This window comes from Sorghum bicolor, chromosome 9, assembly GCF_000003195.3.
Source record: "Sorghum bicolor cultivar BTx623 chromosome 9, Sorghum_bicolor_NCBIv3, whole genome shotgun sequence".
NCBI lineage: Eukaryota > Viridiplantae > Streptophyta > Magnoliopsida > Poales > Poaceae > Sorghum > Sorghum bicolor.
In genome coordinates this window covers 40,707,375-40,726,895 of record NC_012878.2, presented here as the reverse complement: position 1 = coordinate 40,726,895, position 19,521 = coordinate 40,707,375, and positions in this window count along the sequence as shown.

Below are 19,521 nucleotides of genomic sequence, written 5' to 3'. Positions count from 1 at the left end.
TGTGGTTAAATCAAGATTCACTTGCACGTTCACTCACATATGCTGCTTCTACTCTGGAAGTACCATCCACATATATCCACCCGTTTCCATCTCAGAACCACCCAAAAATATTCTACTCCTAATCCAGGAGAGAATAGCCAAAAATATTTCTATTTTTTCCCAGTGAAATAAATGCTCAAGTTATCTTATTACTACCACTTGCTATATTATCTCGAGAGATGAGTGCTCTAAAAAGAGAGAGAGAAAAACGAGGAAATAAAAAGGGGCAAGTGCCCGGAACCTCGAAAAAAAGATAGTGAGACGAGAGGTAAAAATGGACAAGTGTCCGACTGTAGAATTAGGGGTACAAGATACCCACCTGAGAGGAAAGAAATAGAAGAGCATCTCATTCTCATCACAAAGTTTCAAAAAGCAAGGAAGGTATGAATCCCATCAAAGAGGAAAAGTAGAATTAGACTTTCACCATTGTTATCACCATCATCACCATATACCATTCATTCGCCACACATGCACATCTTGATTTGACTTATTGATTTGTTTCTTTGGATCTATGGTTTGACTATACAATAAATGTCTTGTAAGTATGTATACTTTATCTCCCACTTATGAGCTCCAGATATTAAAAGTCTTAATAGAGTAGGGTGAGAGAGAGGGCAATGTCACTATGACTTATACCCAAATACCACATACTTTTTGAGAGAAGGCATATACCATCACTGCCTTGGTAAGGATCCAGAAATACCACAAAAGAGAGATTTGAGAGAATCATACAAGGAATCTCTGAGTTTTATTTGAAAATCTACAAAAACTCCAGAGCTATAGCTGATCAAGAATAAGAGACATGGCACTTGACTAGACTGTTCTATCTTTTAACTACTCAAGACAGAAGTGACGGTTACAAGTCCTATGGTGAAAGGTAACATGAATAAGTTTTAAGTCTTGACAGTTTACTCTAACTCAGAGATGAGACCTTATTTAAAAGCATGTGTACCATCAATTTTTAAAAGTATTGCAGCAACTTCTAATCTATCCTTGCTCAGGGACGAGAAAGAGGTAAGCTTGGGGGAGTTTGTTGACGGTCCTTAAGTATCAAATTTAATTATCAAATAAACAAAGAAAATGATCCCAATGAAATCAACATCTAGACTTAGGGTTTTATCTGACAGAATTCCACGAGTTTTGGTGTTTGTCTATTTCTACAGGGGGTTATCAAGAAATATGGAAGAAAGGCCCACACGTCGGGATTACATAGAGATATCAACGTGCCGCACAATTATCTTACATCTAGAAGACTCTAGAAGCCACGGGAAGGAAGCGGAGGCCGAACGGGGCCAGGCACTGGGCGCCCGCCCAGTTGACCTGGGCGCCCGCCCACCTCTGGAGTACAAACAGGACTCTCTTTCGGGAAAGATCTCCACCGACCTAAAGGATCAAGGATAACCGTTCAATCAATGTCGGTTTGATCCAACGGCCCATATTCACTTGAAGGGACTATAAAACCAGACCCCTTGGCCCCTGGAGGAGAGAGCCTCTCAACCCTAATTCATTATTCTCAAGGGAGAAGAAGCCTCTGATCAAGCCTAGAGCCACCACATCAATTAGATATCTAGATTAGCATAGGTACATAGGATTAGAACTAGAAGGAATCAATGTTCGATTGGTTTTCGGATCTGTCAAGTGGATTCTTGGTAATTCTCTAATTGTTCTTCTAATCATCTTTGTTCTTCAATATTATGAATATGACTTTGTTCTACTTCAATATATTGCTTATGACTTTGCTCTACTTGTTTGTTTATATTCAAGATTATATTGTTCTTAGTTTATCATAGTTATATACTTGGCTTAGTTAAATTGGATCTATATACATGTTTAGGATTGTATAGCGTTTATCCATCGGATCCATGGTAAATGATAGATATTGTGTAGGCGTGGTGTTTATACCGTATTTATCTGCGATTGTACCCAATATGCCAGATCGTGGGGTAGTTCGTGATAGTGACAGCTTCATTGATTCTTATATAGTCCCCCTCTCGTGTATTGGGCTGGCAGAGCAACATTATTACAGGGGAGTGATAGCTATGTTTCTCATTTACTTTGCTAATATCACTATGCATGGGTGTAGTCTTGTCTCACAATGATTGCTAAGTATGCTTGCACTAACTATGATAATGCTAAACTATATAGTTGAGAATAACTTAGGAAATATTCTTGTAGTTCGTTCTAATACCATGCTAATGACTTTCTAGAATATCTAATTGAAGTTGTTATCATATTTATTATGTGGCTAAGTTATGCTGATCAGATTAATTATCTTTGTCACTATTTATTACTTCATATATCTTTTATGTGACACTTATCCCTGTATGAGAGAGTTAGATTAATGTTCTCAATTATACATGCAATGATAGATACTCAATCTCATATTCTATTCTATAATCAGCATTGATGATTGCTAATCCTTTCCCAGTGGTAAAAATATAAATAACGATACCTGGAATACTTCCCGGTTAAAATGCTACATCGGTATTAATCTGTGCGCTTGCAGATCCCATTTATTATTTATTTAGAAGAGCAATTGCATATTTCGATACCGCGTCTCTCATGTCATGCTGGGGATGACAACTTGGCTTAAGTGGTATGAGGGATAGGTTTGGCATTTTTGGCACCGTTATCAGAATTAGAAAACTAAGTCTACTTTTGGTAATGATGTTAAGAATACCCAACAATACTTATGAAAGGACTAGATGCATTTCAGGAGAGATTTGGGAGAAGGACTTTCTTAAAGTCGCTGATTATGAAATTCCACCGATCCAAGCAGTCGGTTCTAACGAAGAGTTTTAATGGATAGGTTCGCCGATGATGGGAAATTAGGACAGGGGTTTACATCGGCCGATGATTTAGTAGAAGTAGATATAGGTAATGGTGATAGGCCAAGGCCTACATTTATTAGTGCTAAGTCAGATTCTGAGTGTAAGCAGCAGTTAACCGATTTATTAAAAGAATATAAAGATTGCTTTGCTTGGGATTATACCGAGATGCCTGGTTTAGACCGATCTATTGTTGAACATCGGTTGCCTATCAAATCTGGATTTTGGCCGCATCAACAGCCAGCTCGCCGATGTAATCCTAATATTCTTCCTGATATTAAGGCCGAAATAACTAAACTTATCGAAGCTAAATTTATTCGGCAATGTCGGTATGCCGAGTGGATTTCCAATGTTGTTCCAGTTTACAAGAAGAATGTGAAGCTTCGTGTCTGCATTGATTTCAGGAATCTTAACAAGGCTACACCGATGGATGGTTATCCAATGTCAGTTGCCGATTTGCCAGTTGATGCTGTAGCTGGACATCGGATTATTAGCTTTATGGATGACAATGCAGGATATAATCAAATATTCATGGCCGAAGAAGATATTCCAAAGACCGCATTTAGATGTCCTGGTCATGTTGGGTTGTTTGAATGGATAGTCATGACCTTTGGCTTGAAAAATGCTGGTGCTACTTATCAGAGGGCTATGAATTTTATCTTTCATAAGTTCATCGGCAAGCTGGTGAAAATCTATATTGATGATGTGGTGGTTAAGTCTAGAGATTTCACAAAGCATCTTACCGATCTACGAAAGGTGTTGGAGTGCACAAGGAAACATGGTTTAAAGATGAATCCTAATAAATGTGCATTTGGTGTATCGGTAGGGCAATTTCTTGGTTTCATAGTGCATCAGAGAGGAATTGAAATTAGTAGGAGATCTATTGATGCTATCAACAAAATAGTTGCTCCCACCAACAAAACTGAACTCCAATCTCTGATCGGCAAGATAAATTTTATCAGGCGATTTATATCTAACTTGTCTGGTAAAATTCGTGCTTTTAGTCCATTACTTAAGTTGAAAGCTGATCAAGAGTTTGTGTGGGGAAGAGAGCAACAGTCGGCATTGGGCGAAATCAAGAATTTTTTGACAAATCCTCCAGTTCTAATTCCACCTCAGCAAGGAAAACCTTTCAAATTGTATTTGTCTACTGATGGGATGGTCATTGGTTCGGCTCTAATTCAAGAATTTGAAGGAAAGGAATGTGTGATTTATTATTTAAGTAGAAGACTAGTTGATGCTGAGACAAGGTATTCGGCAATTGAAAAATTATGTTTATGCTTATACTTTTCGTGTATTAAGTTGAGACACTATTTGCTATCGGCTGAATGCACCGTTATATGCAAAGATGATGTAGTCTGGTACATGCTATCTAGGCCGATTATGAGTGGTAGAATCGGCAAATGGATTTTGGCGCTGTCGGAAGTTGACCTGCATTATGAATCGGCTATGGCAGTTAAGGGGCAGATTATGGCCGATTTTGTGACTCAGCATTGCGGTGTAGTAGGGACCTTGGAGATCGTTCATTGGACGCTCTTCTTTGATGGATCCACGTGTGACCCAGGGCAGGAATCGGTATAGTACTAATCTCTCCTCGGGGAAAGAAGTATGAGTTCTCTTTGCCGATTGTTGCCACGTCAACAAATAATCAAGCTGAATATCAAGCTCTGATCAAAGGGTTGGAATTGTTAAAGGAGGTTCATGCCGATACTGTTGAGATCTTCGGCGATTCTTTGCTTGTTATAAATCAATTGGCTAGGATTTATGAATGTCGAAGCGAGGTCTTGATAACCTATTATGAAAAGAGTATGCAACTGTTGAGGGAATTCAAGGATTTTCGATTAGAGCATGTTCCTCGATTACATAATGAAGAGGCTAATCGGTTGGCTCAACATGCCTCGGGATATCAACCTATCTTAAATATGTTATCGGCAATCAGTGCCGATGATTGGAGAAAAGAAATCATTGATTACTTAAAGGATCCATCTAAAAAGGTTGAGAGGTGTGTCAGGTTTCAAGCTACCAAGTATGTACTCCTTGGAGAAGAGTTATATTATCGAACAATAGATGAAGTTCTACTCAAGTGCTTGGGCGATGACGAGGCTAAAAACTTAATGGGTGAAATCCATGAAGGAGTATGTGGAGCACATCAGTCGGCTTTTAAGATGAAGTGGATGATTAGGAGAAACAGGTATTATTGGCCGACTATACTTGAGGATTGCTTTAAATATTTCAAAGGATGTCAAGGATGTCAGAGGTTTGGTAATATTCAAAGGGCACCCGCATCAGCCATGAATCCTATTATTAAGCCTTGGCCGTTCCGGGGATGGGCTATTGATCTAATCGGCCAGATCTATCCGCCATCAAGCAAGGGGCATAAGTTCATCTTAGTTGCCACTGACTATTTTACTAAGTGGGTTGAAGCTATTCCTTTGAAGAAAGTAACATCGGCTAACATGATTGATTTTGTGAAAGAACATAATGTTTACCGATTTGGTATTCCTCAAACAATCACTAACGATCAGGGTACTATGTTCACATCGGGAGAGTTTGATGAATTTGCAATCGGTATGGGGATTAAAGTGTTGAATTCTTCTCCTTATTATGCTCAAGCCAATGGACTGGCCAAAGCATCTAACAAAGGAATTAGTAAGCTCATCAAACGAAAGATTGAAGAAAATCCTAGAAGGTGGCATACATTGTTGAATGAAGCTTTGTGGTCATATTGGATGGCATGTCATGGATCGACTAAAGTTTCACCTTATCAGTTAGTATATGGACACGATGCGGTGCTACCATGGGAAATTAAGACTAGATCTAGGTGGGTATCTTTTCAAGATCAATTGGCTGCCGATGACTATGCTACTTTGATGAAAGACGAGTTAGACGACTTGGCAGGGCATCGGCTGAGAGCTTTGATAAGTATAGAAGAAAATAAAAAGAGAATTGCTAGGTGGTATGATAAAAAAGTAAAAGCTAAGGAGTTTGCCGACGGAGATTTGGTATGGAAATTAATTTTACCGATTAGGACTAAAAGTTCAAAGTTTGGCAAATGGTCCCCTAATTGGGAGGGTCCTTATCGGATAAATCGGTCTGCTCCTGGTAATGCTTACATTTTGGAGACTCTCGAAGGAGTTGAATTTCCCAGAGCATTGAATGGAAAATATCTAAAGAGGTATTATCCAAGCATCTGGGTCGATGCATAAAACTTTAAGTGACGAAACAAGCCGCCGATAAGGAGCTTACAGATTCAACAAGGCTTGGATGGCCGATATGGCGTGTTGGCGAATCTGGTCAGCTTCTTCTATCTCCGGATGTCTTCATCGGCAGAACCCTCTATTGGCTTCAGCTTCTTCTTCATCTGCAATGCCTTGCGGGCCTGGGTGTTACATTCTTGTTGGAGAGTTTTGATCATCTCAGGCAGTTAGCTTTCTTCTTGCTGAGCTTGAGTTAAAGCTTCTTCCACTTGTTTGAGGTCGGCTAGCAGAATTTCCCTTCTTGCCGATAGATTAGAAATCTTCTGTTTCAGTGTCTCCTCTGAAGACTGTAGAATGCCGATGCTCTTATGTTTCTCATCGGCAAGGCGCTTTACTTGCATTACTTCCTTTGTGAGTTGGGCGTGAGCAGCTCTGTCGGCAAGACGCTGGGTGGCCTTCTGGTATTGGAGCTGCGGCTTTCCAAGTGTGCAGCTTGAAACAAGGCTGGGATCTGGACCCGAAGGGTTTTAAACTGAGCAGTATCTTGATGCAGCAGGGCCAACAGGTCTTCCAGCTTGGCTTTGATTTCTGCCGATGAGACCCCTACTGCTTGGGAGGAGCTCGCTTCTTCACCTTCATCATCGGAAATATCGATAGCAAAGGAGAATAAGCTATCTAGAGAGTCTTGTTCCTAAAAAAGGAGCAGAGATAAGTTATCTGGTAATCAGATGTTGAAAATAAAGAATGGAGACCAGAGACATACTTGCTTCAGAGCGATTTCGCGCCTTTGACGAGGGGATGCGGCTGGTACTATAGGTTTATCGACTAGAGTTGCCGATGGGACAATATCAACTGAAATATTACAAGAGTGATTATGATTTGTGAAAATAAGAATCATCGGTAATAACGATTATCATCAATGCTTTACCTTGAGAAGGAGTAGTGCTTGTTTGTTCTGGGGGGACAACCGATGGATTGGCAATCTGTTCAGATACATCGGCTGACGCTTCTTGTGGCTGAGGTGCTCATCGAGAAGGGGACGGTGCTTGCTGTGTCTGGATTTCTGGTGAAGAGGGGGACGATTCCACATGAATCGGCGATACTGGACGAGGAGGACAAGATGGTGCTGTTTTCTGACGCTTTGGTTGTGATTTGTGTTGACACTTGCTAACACCAGTTGAATACTAGGTTGTCATCCCCAGCATGGCACTAGAGTGTACTATGGTATTTATACGCACACAGATAATCCGCAAGCGCACGGATACCATTGAAGCTTTTACCCGGTTAAAGGTTTTATCGTATCCATAGGGAAATGGGAGAACTGATCTACGCTCTAACTTAACCAAGATAAATAGATAAGTGTAAATAGGAAAGATGGTAGAATTGAATAAGAACAATATTAAAGGTAAGATAACAGTGAGTGATAATATGGGAATAGAGAGTAGAGCAATTCTAGTATATGGGCGATGGTAGCAGAATAGAGAGAATAACTATGGTTTCTCTACTTCAAAGGGGTATGTCTATATCTAGGATGAACCACGTGATAAGAGTACACCACAAAGGATGCTTATCCTTAGGCCGCTAAACCCTACCCATCCTGCTAACGAGAGGTGGACTACAGAGGACCAACGTAACTGTCACCTACGCGGCCTACCACACGATCCAGCTAGACAGGGGATATCCACAAGTAATCTAGATCTAAGCACCTCGCTTACACCTATACTACAACTCTCACCTATAGCGTCCTATAGATTAGAATACTTAAAAGAGTTGTGAACCAGAACATACATAATTAGTAATTGCATAATGAATTAGAAGTAGATTACCAGAGTCATCCCATGAGCAAGCTTGATTAGAGCTTGATCATGACGAAGTACAACCGGAGGAAGAACCGACAGGTCGACCTCTCCTCTAATCCTCCTTCGCTCTCCATCTTGCTACTATCTAGATCTACTCTAGTTTAGAGAAGAGAGGAGAGCTCTCATCTCTAAACCCTAGCTTTTGCTCTATCTATGAATAATGAATAATGATCAAGGGGTGCCTCCTCCAGGGTTAGGGGGTCTGGTTATATAGTCCCCTCAAGTGAACCTGGGCCGTTGGATCAAACCGACATTGATTGAACGGTTATCCTTGATCCTTTAGGTCGGTGGAGCTTGGTCCGCAAAGTTGGACGTGTTTGACTACAACTCCTGGGCGGGCGCCCTGCCCCCGGGCCCGTTCGCCTTCCCGTTCGTTTCCGTGGCTTCTGGAGTCTTCTAGATGACGTAAAATTGCGCGGCACGTTAATATCTCTATGTAATCCCGACGTGTGGGCCTTTCTTCCGTATTTCCTGATAACCCCCTGCAGAAATAGACAAACACCAAAACTCGTGGAATTCTGTCAGATAAAACCCTAAGTCTAGATGTTGATTTCATTTAGATCCTTTTCTTTGTTTATTTGATAATTAAATTTAATACCTAAGGACCGTAAACAAACTCCCCCAAGCTTACCTCTTGCTCATCCCTGAGCAAGGATAGACTCAGCAATGGATCAGAAGTTGTTGCAATATCTTAAAAATTTGACGGTACACATGCTTTTAAATAAGATCTCATCTCTGAGTTAGAGTAAACTATCAAGAACTAAAACTTACTTACTTTACCTTTCACCATGGGACTTGTAACCGTCACTTCTGTCTTGAGTAGTTAAAAGATAGAACAGTCTAGCCAAGTGCCATGTCTCTTATTCTTGATCAGCTATAGCTCTGGAGTTTTTTGCAGATTTTCAAATAAAACTCAGAGATTCCTTGTATGACTCTCTAAATCTCTCTTTTGTGGTATTTTTGGATCCTTACCAAGGCAGTGATGGTATATGCCTTCTCTCAAGATATGTGGTATTTGTGGTATAAGGCATAGTGACATTGCCTTCTCTCTCACCCTACTCTAATAAGGCTTTAATATCTGGAGCTCATAGGTGGGAGATAAAGTATACATACTTACAAGACATTTATTGTATAGTCAAACCATGGATCCAAAGAAACAAGTCATTAAATCAAATCAAGATGTGCATGAGTGGCGAATGAATGATGTATGGTGATGATGGTGATAACAATGGTGGAAGTCTAATTCTACTTTTGCTCTTTTGAGGGGATACATACCTTCTTTGCTTTTTGAAACTTTATGAGGAGAATGAGATGCTCTATCTTTCATTTTTTTTCCTTTCAGGTGGGTATCCTGTACTCCTAATTCTACTGTCGGACACTTGTCCATTTTTACCTCTCGTCTCACTCTTTTTCTTTTCTTTCGAGGTTCCGGGCACTTGCCCCTTTTTATTTCCTCGTTTATTATTATTATTATTATTATTTTTCTTTTCTTCTCTTTTCTTTTTTTTCTTTTCAGAGCACTCATCTCTTGAGATAATATAGCAAGTGGTAGTAGCAAGATAACTTGAGCATTTATTTCACAAGGGAAAATAGAAATATTTTTGGCTATTCTCTCCCGAATCAGGAGTAGAATATTTTTGGGTGGTTCTGGAGATGGACATGGATGGATATATGTGGATGGTACTTCCGGAGTAGAAGTAGCATATATGAGTGAACGTGCAAGTGAATCTTGATTTAACCACATGACAAGCTCCTAAGGGTCTACACAGCTTGACCACACTCAATGCTCATAAGCAGTAAATAATAAATGTGTGGCTCAAAGTCTAGCAAGCATGTATATATATGGCTGTGGTAGGAATTTAAACTCTCATCATACAGGAACTCAGCATGCAATATTTTAAAGATTTTTCAAAGATTAAATTCTCTAGAATTCTAGCATCTCTAGGAACAGATAAGCAGCAGCTCAACCTTCCCATATCATATCCGTTAACAACTTAGATTTCAGATCAAGGTTTCATCCCACAAGTTTAGATCTAGAGCAAGCTTTAAATTATAACAGTTATGTATAAACTTGAGAGAGAACTTCAAATTTGCAAATTAGGCAGAGCAACTATTCATCATATCCATGCTAGAGTTTTATTATTAAGATTCAGATTAGCATAGCCATTTTATTTATTTATTAAACACACTAAGCAAAAGATATATATATATATATAAGCACAAAATCTTTATTTGGTTTTTTCATAGTTTATGTATTTTAATATTCTAATATAATATAAGTATAAATATAGGTAGAAATACTTAGCGAGATAAATGGGGGTGCTCTCCCCCAAGCTGAATTTTGACGTAATTTCTCTTGATGTAGCTAGCAGGTGGCAGAGGTGTATTTGAAAGTCAGCAGCATTCTGACAGCGATTAGAATGTCCTCCGTCTGCTAGTCTTCTTGATTCTTAAATTCTGTGGAGCTCAAATAGACAACAAAGCTTGTGGAACTAATTAAGTGTTAGCATAAATATATAGCCTTCGTCATGTTGAGCTTCCTCAATAAATATTACTCCCTGTTTTTATATTTTTATTTTATAAAGTAGAAAAGAAATATTTCTTTTATTTTTATGCCACCACAGTGAAGGTACATATGGGTTTTACGCCACTCATATACTCACATGGGGCTTAGTATTTTTTAACATTTTTATTTTCTTTTCAAGATAGCATGATTAACTAATAATCTATTTAAGGAAAGTAAATAATTAAAGGGAAAAGGGAATGCAGAAAGGATAAATATAGATAACTACTGATCTTATCTTTCGGCGAGGGTTCAATGTTTTAAGTCTTCTTAACAAGACTTCTCACCGTGTTTATTCTTCAGGTGCGTCATTTGATTCAGGTGTGGACCTTGACGTCTGCACCTCTTGATACAGTGTCACCCATGTTCTTCGTTTGCCCAGCAGTTCGAAGTGCGGTGTTGGCAGTAACCTGCTCAGTGTGTTTGTGCTCGTAGATCCAGGTCCTTCACTTGGTAGAGTCTGAGAGTTATAAAACTCCTCCGTGTTTTGCTCAAAGTGTACCTGCTCATAGAGACAAGGCAGAGATCAAGTGCATGGGTCCTGTTGGTGGAAAACACCAACAGAACCTAAAGTGTATTTGTTCTTCTCCAACCCTAAGCATAGTGAGCAAGACAAAGTTGATGGATGAAAAGTTCATGAGTGTAGCACTTATAACATTTGTCAGATCAGATCGCTCAACCTTATGGAAAGATAATCTATCTATGTATATGTCTTTTTCTTTATATCTCTCAATGACTGAATGTGTAACATTTTAGCTCATATGATTGGGAGTGTGGGATCATGGAGGTAGTACTGTGAACAAGGATTAAAGGACTAAACATGTTGAATCAGTTGGGTTGGTTAATCTAGAGTTGTAAATCATACATGTTTGTCTCTTTTATTTATATGAACGCCAGAACCAAGGAGAAGCTTATAAAAGTGATAGTCAAGTACCTTAAGATGTTACCTTTCTTGAAGAGTGATGGTACAGTATCACCTTGTGGAAGCTTTCCTTTCTTAGCGGTTGTGCATCGTGTTTGTGGCACCCTCCAAGGATCATCTCTCTATGATGAATGAGCTATGTCCTTCTTGTGCAAATTATTAAACTTCATGTGTCACTCTCTTCGTCTCTGATGTGAGTTTATCTCAGGACTTCCCAAATCGATATTGAAAGTTTTTCTGCAGGGGTTAGTCCGACAAAAATATACCAATGTCTACACAAGCAGTTTTTAGTTCAATAACCAAACTAGACTCCATGTCTAATCAGATTAAGGAAGGCTGTTTAACCTAAGCACCATGCTTAATTTAAAAGCCAATAGAAGTATGTGCAGTACTTCCAAACTAACACTTACTAGTAAATAGACAAAGGTAGCATGACATTATTTATAGAGATCTACTCAAGTGGAGATGAAGTAGTGTGATTAGTATTTAACAAATTGAGCATGTCTTAAAGTTAGGGACAACCAACATAGCAACATGGCAAAGGATGTTTTTATGTAAAGTACTCCCCCAAGCTTGAATTTTGCAGAATTCAAGTTTGGATGAATTTAATTCAATGTTGTGTGATGATTGGTTGGACATACCTTGTGCTTGTCATTCATCCGATCTTCTTGCTCCAATCCTGTAAAGGTTAGTGACAAGAATACCCGAAGGAATATTTTTACAATTATCCTTATATGCTCAATACACAAGGTAATGTTGCAAATAATTAAAAACTCATGTTACGATCTGATCAGTGCTTATTTTAGGACACTAAGCTTGTCCTTGGAAAACCATCAATTTATGTCGGCGAAGTGGTTTCCCTTCCAACGCTGAACTAAATCAAGATCAACTCAATAAGATCTGCAATATTTATTATAGACATATGCATCGACAACCGCCCTTTTAAAGTTTTTATAAATAGAAAGGAAGAGGGGGTTGGAGATCTCAAATGTGGTGATGTTGGAGAGACCAATAGATTGGGAAGATGTTACATATGAGCATGGAGTCAACAAAGTGGCTATGAAATAAATTCCATGCTCATTAATGTTATCTTCATCTCCAATCTGAATGTTCAGAGTTTCTCTTGGATTGGTCTCACTTATGTCCACTTCTATAGTTGGATGAATCCCATCTTCAAAGGGAGTCAAGAACTCACCATTTGAAATTGAACCAAAGTCAGAATTCATTAAGGCTTCTTCCTTATCCATCCATTCTACACATTCTAGCCATTTAGAACTTGTGATCAGGAAAGGGGAGGTGTTAGAATTTTCAATATGGCTTAGCTCTCCTTTACTTGATGTGTCATCCTCGACTTCTTCATAACAAGAACCAGGACATTCTCTAAAAGAACCATTATTGCGAGGATTTGAATTATCACTGCTTGAAGGTCTCTTATGGAACCACAAGTCTAAACCATCAGTATCTGAAAGATTTAAGGTCGGAATTCCTTCCTCCCTTGGAGAATTTTGGGGTATTGATGGTTTAGGATCGATAGCTAAAGTTTGGAATTGAAGTGGTTGTGATCTGGCTATCGAAACTTCTTCTTCTTGTCTAGGAACTGGTTCTTTCTCTTTCTCAGGGATATAAAAGCTAGGAGACTTTCCACTTAATAAATCAATCAAATTCCAAGCTTCACAAGCAGGTAGGTGATAGAAGGACCCTCTAGAGGCTGTATTCAAGGTTTGCTTATTTTCCCCACTAAGGCCCTCAAAAAAGTGAATTAGAAGAACTTCTTCTGGAATAGAAAGCTTTGGGCCAGTGAGAGTAAGGTTAATAAAGCGGTCCCATGATTTGCCAAGAGATTCTTCTTCTAGTTGTCTAAAAGAAATAATCTCACGCCGAAGTTCCGCCACTTTAGAGATTGGAAAATATTTTAAAAGAAAACTATTATGTAACTCCTTCCAATCTCCATGAACACTCCCAACTTGGAGTTTATACCAATGTCTAGCTTTTCCCGTTAAAGAGAATGGAAAGAGCTTCCATTTAAGGGTCTCATCAGACATGCCTTCAATGCGAAGGAGGTCACAGACTCGATAAAACTCTCTTAGGTGTGTGTATGGGTTTTCCTCACCTTCTCCTGAGAAAGGTTGTTTTTGAACAAATTCTATGTATTCGGGGTCTATCTCAAAACTAGATGCTATGATAGGCTTTGAAGATTTTGGTGGTTCGAGATGTGTGCCCGTAGGTCTATGAAATTCATAGATAGACATGTTTGAATTCATGATAGACCAGAGATCAAGGATTAGATAAGAAGAAAGATTAGCAGAGATGAGGCAAAGGATAAAAGGAAAATATTTTTTTTTATTTTTATTTTTTTAGAAAATGATTAAGCTAGTTCGTAGTCAACTCAGCAACCGTTTCCCCGGCAACGGTGCCAAAAATGCTTGTTGACACTTGCTAACACCACTTGAATACTAGGTTGTCATCCCCAGCATGGCACTAGAGTGTACTTTGGTATTTATACGCACACAGATAATCCGCAAGTGCACGGATACCGTTGAAGCTTTTACCCGGTTAAAGGTTTTATCGTATCCACAGGGAAACGGGAGAACTGATCTACGCTCTAACTTAACCAAGATAAATAGATAAGTGTAAATAGGAAAGATGGTAGAATCGAATAAGAACAATATTAAAGGTAAGATAACAGTGAGTGATAATATGGGAATAGAGAGTAGAGCAATTCTAGTATATGGGCGATGGTAGCAGAATAGAGAGAATAACTATGGTTTCTCTACTTCAAAGGGGTATGTCTATGTCTGGACGAACCACGTGATAAGAGTACACCACAAAGGATGCTTATCCTTAGGCCGCTAAACCCTACCCATCCTGCTAACGAGAGGTGGACTACAGAGGACCAACGTAACTGTCACCTACGCGGCCTACCACACGATCCAGCTAGACAGGGGATATCCACAAGTAATCTAGATCTAAGCACCTCGCTTACACCTATACTACAACTCTCACCTATAGCGTCCTATAGATTAGAATACTCAAAAGAGTTGTGAACCAGAACATACATAATTAGTAATTGCATAATGAATGAGAAGTAGATTACCAGAGTCATCCCATGAGCAAGCTTGATTAGAGCTTGATCATGACGAAGTACAACCGGAGGAAGAACCGACAGGCCGGCCTCTCCTCTAATCCTCCTTCGCTCTCCATCTTGCTACTATCTAGATCTACTCTAGTTTAGAGAAGAGAGGAGAGCTCTCATCTCTAAACCCTAGCTTTTGCTCTGTCTATGAATAATGAATAATGATCAAGGGGTGCCTCCTCCAGGGGCCAGGGGGTCTGGTTATATAGTCCCCTCAAGTGAACCTGGGCCGTTGGATCAAACCGACATTGATTAACGGTTATCCTTGATCCTTTAGGTCGGTGGAGCTTGGTCCACAAAGTTGGATGTGTTTGTCTACAACTCCTGGGCGGGCGCCCAAGTGGGGTGGGCGGGCGCCCTGCCCCCGGGCCCGTTCGCCTTCCCGTTCGTTCCCGTGGCTTCTGGAGTCTTCTAGATGACGTAAAATTGCGCGGCACGTTAATATCTCTATGTAATCCCGACGTGTGGGCCTTTCTTCCGTATTTCCTGATAACCCCCTGCAGAAATAGACAAACACCAAAACTCGTGGAATTCTGTCAGATAAAACCCTAAGTCTAGATGTTGATTTCATTTAGATCCTTTTCTTTATTTATTTGATAATTAAATTTGATACTTAAGGACCGTCAACAATTTGGTACTCTTGGGACCTTTCCTCTTGACTTGGCTAGGTTGGGGGGCTTCGGCACTTGTTTGAGCACTTCTGGTTCTTGCCGATTTGCCGGTCTGCTGTTACAACAGCAAAAAAAATTTCATGAGTACAAATATAACAGAATATTGATGAAATCTTGTTGAACAGTAAAAATTACCGATGAAGTTCCCATAGCAGCCGATGTACCTTGAAAAGATTGTGTGAGTATAGAATGGAATCGGTATAAGCAGAGGAAATCGAAAGTCTACCTTGAAAGCTTGTGCCAAAGTAGCAGCGGCAACCGTTGGGGATGTCTTTGACCGCCTGGTGGTTATCTTCTTGAAACGCACATTCCGATGCATTAGAGCTGCCAGGCTTGGTGTGTTGTTACCGATCAGAGAAATTGGACCTGATGGGAGGAGTTCAATCGGTCTTCCCATTCTGCTGATTGTCAGTGGCAGGTTATCAACCTGTTTAGAAAAGAGAGAATGAGTTACCGATAAGGACAGAAGTAACAAAAGAACTGAAGGATCGGTTGGAGACTAACAGTGTTTTCGGGGACTTTATACTTGAGGTCGATCATGCTGCGGTATGTCAGGGCCGATGTGTGTTGGGCATTCTTAACATCATTACCAAAAGTAGACTTAGGTTTCTAATTCTGATAACAACGCCAAAAATGCTGTACCTATCCCTCATGCCACTTAAGCCAAGTTGTCATCCCCAGCATGACATGAGAGACACGGTATTGAAATATGCAATTGCTCTTCTGAATAAATAATAAATGAGATGTGCAAGCGCACAGATTAATACTGATGTAGCATTTTAACCGGGAAGTATTCCAGGTATCGTTATTTATATTTTTACCACTAGAAAGGGATTTCTAATCATCAATGTTGATTATGGAATGGAATATAGAATTGAGTATCTATCACTGCATGTATAATTGAGAACATTTATCTATCTCTTTCATACAGGGATAAATGTCACATAAAAGATAGATAAAGTATGAATGGTGACAAAGATAATTAATCTGATCAGCATAACTAGCCACATATAAATATGATAAGCACCTCAATAGATATTCTAGCAAGTCATTAGCATGAAATTAGGATGAACTACAAGAATATTTCCTAAGTTATTCTTATCTATAAAGTCTAGCATATCATAGTTAATGCAATTATACTTGGCAATCATTGCGAGACAGGACTACGCCCATGCATAGTGATATTATCAAGGAAGATGAGAAACATAGCAATCACTCCCCTGTAATAATGTTGCTCTGCCAGCCCTATACACGAGAGGGGAACTATATAAGAATCAATGGAGCTGTCACTACCACGAACTACCCCGCGATCCGGCATATAGGGTACAATCGCAGATAAATACAGCATAGGCACCATGCCTACACAATACTTATCATTTACCCACTGTACACATGGATAAACGATATACGATCCTAAACATGTATATAATTCCAATCTAACTAAGCCAAGCATATAACTATGATAAACTAAGAACAATATAATTGCATACACCATTGCTGCCTTGGTAAGGATCCAGAAATACCACAAAAGAGAGACTAGAGAGAGCCATACAAGGAATCTCTGAGTTTTATTTGAAAATCTGTAAAAACTCCAGAGCTATAGTTAACCGAAGAACAAGAGACATGGCACTTGACTAGACCATTCTATCTTTTAACTGCTCAAGACATAAGTGACGGTTGCAAGCCCCATGGTGGAAGGTAAAATGAGTAAGTTTAAATCTTAACAGTTTACCCTAACCCAGAGATGAGATCTTGTTTGAACGCATGTGTACCTTTAAGGCATGAAACCACTGCAGAAACTCTTGAGTCCATCTTTGCTCAGGGACGAGCAAAGGTTAAGCTTGGGGGAGCTTGTTGACGGTCCTTAATGCTCACATTTAACCGTCAACTAATCATGAAAAAGGATCCAAATGCAACCGACACCTAGACTTAGGGTTTCATCTGACAGATTTTCACGAGTTTTGGTGTTTGTCTATTTCTGCAGAGGGTTATCAGGAAATACGAAGGAAAGGCCCACACGTCGAGTTTACATAAAGAATTAATGTGTGCGGTAATTTTCCATAATCAGGAAGACTCTAGAAGCAACTCGACCGAAGCGGAGCCGAGACGGGCCCGGGGCCAGGGCGCCCGCCCTAGTACAAGCACCAATCACAGAATGGAGTACACAATTACAAAGATCTCGTCGAGCTGATCGAAATGCATATATTATTTGCTATATTTGGAGTTCGAAATCAAGAGATATTAATAAAAGGACTCCACATAAAAGAGCTGCGGGATTAATTGGGTCCAAATTAGATTTTGGTCCATTAAGGCCTATGTGCATTTTAATGAGATATGGTAGAAAGTTTAGTATCACATCGCTTGCTGAACCAAAAAGGCACAAAGGAGGAGGCTATATAAGCAAGGCCCCTGGCCCCTAGAGGAGAACATATTATTATAGAGTTGAGAGGTGCCCTCGAAGGATAACCTTTCTTCTCTAAAGAGAATTAGGGCTAGACATTCCAATGTAGTAGATTAGTCCTAGTAAGGAGTTAGGGAGAGCGGAGCTGCGCTTCGGTTCTGGAGAAGTCTTCAGAGTTTGATATGTCTTTATATTTATTGTAAGACTTATGCTTTAATATATTTATCTTATCTATTTACTTTTATGCCTTTATTATTATCGAGTAGTGTAGTTGTTATATTTTGGCATAGGATCTCCGTTCGCATCGAGTGCTCTAGTTATTCATGGTAATTAGAGTAGTAATCGTTAGTGTAGACATGGTGTCTATACTAGAGGTTACCTAAGGTTGCACCCAGTCCTGCGGATTGTTGTGGTAGCCCTAGGGTAGTGACAGCCCTAACGGTCGACGTATTCCACCTCGTTCGGATCGGTGTTTGTAGGACCGTAGTCAGAGCTTCCCAGCCCCCTTCCAGTTCTCTTTCTGTGGTTGGTGTTGTGATGTCCCAAAGTGCTAATATGTGATTGCTATATCTATTCATTCTTTGTTATCATAGAACTTAAGTAATAGAGAAGTATACAGGAACCTAGGTCTCTCCCGTTGTCCTCCCGCTATAGCTATCTACGCATTTATCATAGAATTCTCACCTTTATATTATTACCTATCATATATCATTTACCCCTACTTTAGTCTACTTGGTTTATTAAATTAGTAGATGCATGATAGTAAGTTATCAGATTCTTTGACCTTAGCTTCCCAGTGGTAAAATATAAATAACGATACCTGGAATACTCCCGGCAAAATGCTACGATGATGTACTGTGCGCTTGCGGAATTTTTCTTATTCTTATTGCACTTAACAAATGTCAACACACGCCAAGTAGGAAAATGCTCAGTGGAACACCTTTCGAGATTATGTTGATCTGTTATTAATTATCCTTTATTTATGATTGACCCCTGTTTTGAGTATTGATCTGGTGGAACTCTTATCACAAGTGTAAGATATAGTTTTTTATACCTCCAAGTTCCTTCCCAGTGGTAAAATTATAAATAATGATACTTGGAACTTTCCTGGGTGAAATGCTACAATGGGTATATTTTATCTATGCGCTTGTGGACAATCTTTATTCACTTTCTATAGTGCTATGATCACAAGTATAACCATGTCTTTTGGTGTTGTGTTGGGAATGACAACCAGACTTAAGCAATGCTAAGAGATGTCCTGATTATTTCTAATGCCTTTACTAGGATAGGGTTTGAATCTCTTATTTGTAATTGTATTAGAAATACCAACATCAGTCGTAACAACCTCACCAACAGGGATTTCCTTGACAGTAGTGTAGTGAACACGTCCCAGACGGACATTTCACTGAGTAAGGGTAGTTGCAATCAGCGGGTAAGGGCAGTTGCTTTGCCAATGACCCATCTGATTGCAATTCTAGCACAGTTAGTTGGTAGGTGGAGCTTTGGCATTGCTGGGCCCAGTGTTGCCCTTAGGAAAAGCAATAGAATAACCCTTGTAGAACCCAATCTTCACCGAATTCTTCCTCTAAAGAGGATGATACCGCACATTAGGAGCCGGTGCATGGTATTGGGGTTTCGCTAACACTGGTGCCTTAGACTGAGAGGCTCCAGCCTCAAATGCCCGTTTACGACTTGTAGTCGCAGCATAGATAGCATTGTTGTTCTCTTGAGTAAGAGCATTGCCAATGAAATCATTGAGCATAGCACACTTGTTATTCCCCATGATCTTCATCCACTTGGGACTATTGCCCCTCTTCAAACTAGCAATCTTCTTTGCCTCAGTATTCATGAACTCATTCACGTACCTTGATAGATGATTGAAAACATGGAGATACTCTCTCAATGTTT